Below are 6,331 nucleotides of genomic sequence, written 5' to 3'. Positions count from 1 at the left end.
CAATGAGGTCAGCATGCAATCAAACTTTTTCACTCCCTCATGAAAAAGCTGAAATACTAGCCTTAACGTTCGAGAAGTCTTTTACACCGAAAACATGTGACTTAGTCCCACTACTACCGAGACGTGGGCCACCCTTACCCAAAATTGAAGTCACAAAACTTGGAGTCTACACGGCGCTACACAAAATAAACAAAAACAAATCTGCGGGTCCAGATGGGTTGCACCCTTTTCTCCTAGCAGAATGTGCCACTGAATTAACCGACCCAATATACCTGCTACTTAAAAAATCCTATGAAACTGAATACGTCCCGCAAGACTGGAAAAAAGCCCTGGTAACACCAATCTTCAAGTCCGGATCTCGGTCAGATCCAGAAAAATATCGACCTATCTCTATCACATCTGGGAGCACGGCAGTGCTCCCAGCCAAGTCGAGCACTGACATGACATCCTTTTCTCGAAGCAACTCGTGGCACTTTTAAGCCCACTGTAACTTCGTGATGGGTACAGGTAAAAAACTGAAATTTTGCTTGCCGCGAGGACGGTCAATTCTACCTATAGTTTCCAAATTTCAAGTTCCTACCCTATACACTTATCGAAATATCGCAGGTGAAATTTACCTTATTTTGTCACTCACTCACTCACTCACCGATCATCAAAATTCTACGGTACTTCTAGGAGAGATAGAAACTTAAAATTCATGATTTAGTTTTCATTTATTTTTTAAAGCACAGAAAAATTAAAACATCCCCAAATTTTTATAAAATTGTTCTTTAGTTCTTTATTTTAAAAATAGATGGCGCTGCCGTCTTTTCAACAGAAGTAGTGTCTGTTCTTGATAAAAAGACGTAATGGTCCAAAGTTAACCGAAAGTTAAATATATATTAAAGCTAATAGGAGTAGTAGTTTAAAAGAAATATGTCGTAACTGATTCATTCTTATATTAGGATATCGCGTACAATCTTTATTGCATATTCTCTGCGGGTCGAAAGGGGTAATTCAGCGTAAATATGGACAAACGTTAGCGATTATATTGGCAAACGAAGTACAACGAGAGGGTCTTTTTTTAATATAACTACCGAAGTATAACGAGAGGGTCTACAAAAAGAAGTGAGATCTAATGAAAAACATTAACATGTACAAAAATGGGCCAAGCCTGGCTTCGTGCCCTCTCCGCCGTAAAACGTTCTGAGATCCCATGTAGAGCCAAGTCTGCCTTTTGTTCTCATTCAATCGCCAATTGAACAATTATGTTATAAATTAAGTCATTTTCCTAATTAATAACCAATATTCTTTGACTGTATCATTATTATACATCTTTGTTCGTATCAAAAATATCGTGACTTGGCAAGCGCAGGTAATTACCTTATAAACGTGTATATAAGATTATGCATAACTCGCCTTATAAATTTGTAAATAGGGTTATGCATAACTCGCCATATAATTTGTACATAGGGGTGTGCATGACTCATCTTATAAACTTGTACATATCCCCTCGACCATAAACGATTTAGTGAATATCCCTTCGATTATTTTAAAATCGGCAACGATTTAGTGAATATCCCCTCGACTTCCTTTTAATATTACTTGCCTGTGATTGCCAAGTCACGATATTTTTGATACGAACAAAGATGTATAATAATGATACAGTCAAAGAATATTGGTTATTAATTAGGAAAATGACTTAATTTATAACATAATTGTTCAATTGGCGATTGAATGAGAGCAAAAGGCAGACTTGGCTCTACATGGGATCTGAGAACGTTTTACGGCGGAGAGGGCACGAAGCCAGGCTTGGCCCATTTTTGTACATGTTAATGTTTTTCATTAGATCTATTTTGTCGAAAGCAACTGGAGAACACATATTTGCCTCTCACTTAATGGCGCACGTTGAAAAACATGGTCTCCTATCACCTGAGCAGCATGGTTTCCGTAAAAATCACTCAACTGAAACGCAGCTAATCCTATGTGTGAACCAATGGACTAAAGCACTCGACAATGGGCAAGAAATACATGTAATATTCCTCGACTTCAGACGCGCTTTTGACAGCGTAGATCACGAACTCCTTAAAGCTAAACTCCGGTCCTTTGGCGTCACCGGCACAAACCTTCTATGGATATCAAACTTCCTTGAGGGTAGGACTTACAAAGTCGTCGTATCTGGTCACGAGTCAACTACAACAAAGGTCTCATCGGGAGTCCCCCAAGGATCAGTCCTGGGCCCGCTACTTTTCCTTCTATACCTCAATGACTTACCAGAAGTAACCAGTGAAGGTACCAAGATGCCGCTATTTGCAGACGACTCCTCCACATACAGGGTCATCAAAACGGACAACGATTCAGCACAGTTACAATCCGACCTTGACAAAGTATTTACCTGGTCTAAGAAATGGAACTTACCGATTAACATTCCTAAATGTGCCTGCTTGCGCATCTCGCGCCGTAACTCTCAACGACCGTTAACATATACGCTTAACAATACACAAATTCCCGAAGTAGAACAATTTGACTATTTGGGAATAAAGGTTAGTAGGCGATTATCCTGGGAACCACAAATAACAGCAACAGCTGCTAAAGGAGCTAGCGTACTAGGATTCCTCCGAAGAAACTTAGGAATCTGCGATGAAACAACAAAAAACTTAGCCTGCCAAACACTCTTGCGCCCATTGCTCGAATACGGCTCTGCCATATGGGACCCACACCAGGCGTACTTGATCCATAGACTAGAAGTAGTCCTGAATAACGCAGCACGATTCGTAAAAAACAAGAAGCACGACCGTGGAGTATCCAGCATAACAGAAACCATATCCAGTCTAAAATGGCCGAAATTATCTATTCGACGTAAAACTCGACGATTAATTATTTTTAATAAAATTTACCATGGAGCTACACCGCTCCACCCGCTACTAAAAGACATAAAACACAACCCGTCAAAAAGTAGACACGGCCACCCAAAACGCGTTCTAACTGAAATCCCTCGAACAAACTTAAGGAAGTTCTCTTTCTTGCTTAGCACTGCACGTGATTGGAACGTACTACCGGACGCCGTTATTTCGGCAGAAACCCACGCTGATTTTATAAACGCGATAACGAAGCTGAATTACAGCTGAAAAACTCTTTCTTAAAACTTTTTAGCATATCTTTTAAACCATCACTGTTACTTTTAGTTAACAAACATCTTAAGACACTGTCACCGCGATGTATCGGGCCCGTGGCTCCCTTTTGCGAGTATATTAAAGTAAAGTAAAGTAAATCGTGCAGTTAATCCGATATGGCTCTGGTGCAGCATCATCTTGTTGTCTGTAAGGTAGTTGGTAGACTTCGTTTTCATCGGATGTACTTGTCAATGCGAATACATCATATTCCGGATGTGTAGCCTTGTCATCAATGATCTGATTGGTTTGCGTCTCGTTCCGTTTTGGACGACTGCTACGGCAGGCTCTCGCAATGTGTCCCTTTTTCCGGCAGTGATGACAAGTTGAAGTTTTAAATGGACACGTGGCTGGAGAATGTCCATCTCCGTTGCATCGCGTGCATGATTGTTCGCTTCTAGAGTCCCCATTCTGATTCTTCTGGCCGGGTTTATTGTTTCGGTTAGGACGTTTCTTCTTCGAGAGTATCGCTACTGCCTGTACTGGTTCGACATGACGTGTGCCTCCTTGACTTCTCATGACGCAAGCATTATTTGTTGCCTGTTCCATGGCCTGTGCTATGGACATAGCCTTGGTGAGAGTAAGGTTATCCTCGGCTAGTAGTCTCTTCTGCAATGAATCGTCGTTACATCCACATACCAAGCGATCCCTTTACATGCTGTCCAATGAAGTTCCGTAATTGCAAAATTCGCTAATACGTCGCAGCTCGGAGATATATTTCGCTATGGTCTCGCCTGGTTGTCGATTTCTGGAGTTGAAGACGAATCGTTCTACAATCTCCGATGGTACCGGATTAAAGTAATCAGTGAGGGCTTTGATCAGCTCGTCGTACAGACTGTTAAAGAAGTCTTTGCGCGTTGGGTTTTTCGCACATATTTTACTATAATTCAAAAACTATTAGAGCTAGCGCTCTGGAATAAAGTGCGTTATAAAAGTTTTGCATTTCTCTTTCATATTTTACCCGTTCCAAAGTTGTCCTTTGCATACTTATACCGGAAACCGGAAATGTCAAAATTATCAACTTTGAAAATATTGATTTCTCGAGGATATAAATGCGATTTTCGGATTCCTTGGGGTCGATTCATATTTGAAAAGTGTTCACCAAATTCAATTCCGATGAATAGGTCACGAGTAATCAGCCTTTATTCAAAATCTGGCAAACTTGGTTAGAGTGGCGATAATTCATCATCGAGTATCGAATCTTTGTCGTAATAATGCTTGTTAGATGTTATGGCACCTTATGCGTATATATATGATTGGTCTTGTGGCGCAATACTTTGAAACAAATCAGACGTTCATTAAAGGGATGGTGAAGTGGAAAATAAAGTAATTTTTTATTGATTCTTCTATAAGACCGATCTGCATAGTGAAACCTCCAGGAAATAAGACCGAACGATTTTTAAACTACGATTAGTTTGAAATTTCATGGATAATTTTAAATAGGGATCTCCGACCAATCGCGTAGCGCCCCGCCTTTTTATCAACAATTTTCTCTTGGAACGCTCCGTGTTGAATCAATTTATGGCGAGATTTGAAAAAAATTGCACGATGTGACAATTGTGGCGCGAGACATGGAACGTGCCACGAGAATTTTGTTAACAAAAAGGCACGGCGTTACGCGATTAATCGGAGGTCCTTATTTAAAATTATTTTTAAAATCTTAGCCTAATTTGAATATTAAAATCAATGGGAGGTATTTCCTAAATTTTTCATTATACAAACTGGTCTTATAATTAGTAGAAGAATCGATAAATAAAATCACTTAATTTTCCACTTCACCCTCTCTAAGAGAAAACTCGCGTCTTTTGAAGAGTAGAAGCGGTTTGAAAATATTGTTATTTGGGCCATGATATCATAATATTTAGAACTCATATTAATTACGTCTGGGTCTTCAGCCCAGTCAAAATCTCATTCATGATGGGATATGCACTGCACGAGATCCCTTCAAATAGACAAATTCGACTATTCCATACATGAAACAACTTCAGAGAAGAGGGCTTCTATGTTAGGAATGTTCGCTACGCGATTGAGCTTCTTTAAACGGAGCCTGAGGCTGGCTATAGCCTCCCGCGTTTATCGCAAATGTGAGGCCAGGGATAGATTTAATTTTAGAAGTGGGAATAGAGAATAGAGTAATCTAGGAGCGCGTCAAATTCCCGGACCCTCTTCCACGGAAAGGAGGGGTATGAAAGAAGAGGCGTGTCAAAGCGACAAAAGTTAAAAGGAATAACGTCATAAAAAACTAGTTTAAGTGAGCCAATCTGAAATTTTAAACTTTTTATTACCTGTTGGAGGGAGGGGCTCTATACTGGGCTCTGAGTCGGACTGAATTAAACGCTAACCGTTCTCTATTCCTACCTCTAAAATTAAATCTATCTCTGTTGAGGCTTTATAATAAAGCCGACCGCAACCAAAAATGGGCAAAGGCGTATTTCACAACTAACGTTCAAAGCTACCGATGGCAAAACCTAAAAATTAAATGAAAAAAAAACAAAACGAATGCCAGTAACAATGATCATAACTGAAAATAACAGCTAACAGCTAAAACGAACCCGAACGGTAAACACTTGAAGTTGGTCTCTCTGCGCTGCTGGTCTGCTACTCCTTTCGTTTATTTTCTATGGCAAAAATACTAACTTTGGGAGGTATTGGGAAATTATATTTTGTGTTTTAAGACTTTTATTGTGTAGGAAAGAAAACTAGCTTTTTTAAAGAAATTTTGGATAACTATTAATATCATTATTGATAACTAGTTAAAAGTTGAAAAATATTTATAAAATTTGGACGAAAATTTTCAAATAACAAGACTTCCTTCGAGTTTCAAATTGAAGAATGCTCGTGTGCTTTATTGAACTATTTAATTAAAACAAGACAGTCACTTTCAGCTTTAATTATGCTTGATATTTTATTGGACATCCCCTAGCCCTCAAAGGGAGGATGAAGAGGACAATAAAGTGATTTTTTTACTATTCTTCTTCTAATTATAAGACCATTTTGCATAGTGAAACATCCAGGAAATACCGTCTGCGTTCTTGAACTATTTATTACAAACAAGACTGTCACTTTCAGTTTCAATTGTAGCCATATATTTTACTTAACCTCCCTTAGCCCTTAAACACATTTTTAATCTTTTATTAAATGACAGACATAAACGCTAAATCGGGTTCAAGTCGGGCGAGAGT

At 39.1% G+C, this 6,331-nt stretch overlaps 1 long non-coding RNA gene across 1 annotated transcript; it reads right to left on the bottom strand.

The window, feature by feature from the left end:
• Window positions 1-694: 694 nt before the first annotated feature.
• On the bottom strand, window positions 695-1,618 carry LOC149668578 (uncharacterized). Its single transcript, XR_016367894.1, has 2 exons — window positions 1,435-1,618; window positions 695-1,398 (listed from the first exon to the last, which is right to left on the bottom strand). It is a non-coding gene; the product is annotated as an uncharacterized LOC149668578 (long non-coding RNA).
• Window positions 1,619-6,331: the final 4,713 nt, after the last annotated feature.

This window comes from Phalangium opilio, unplaced genomic scaffold, assembly GCF_054372755.1.
Source record: "Phalangium opilio isolate 3A_F unplaced genomic scaffold, DU_Popi_V2 ptg000055l_1, whole genome shotgun sequence".
NCBI classification, from domain to species: domain Eukaryota; kingdom Metazoa; phylum Arthropoda; class Arachnida; order Opiliones; family Phalangiidae; genus Phalangium; species Phalangium opilio.
The sequence above is the reverse complement of the archived record's forward strand: the minus strand, read 5'-3'. Positions and strand labels throughout refer to the sequence as shown.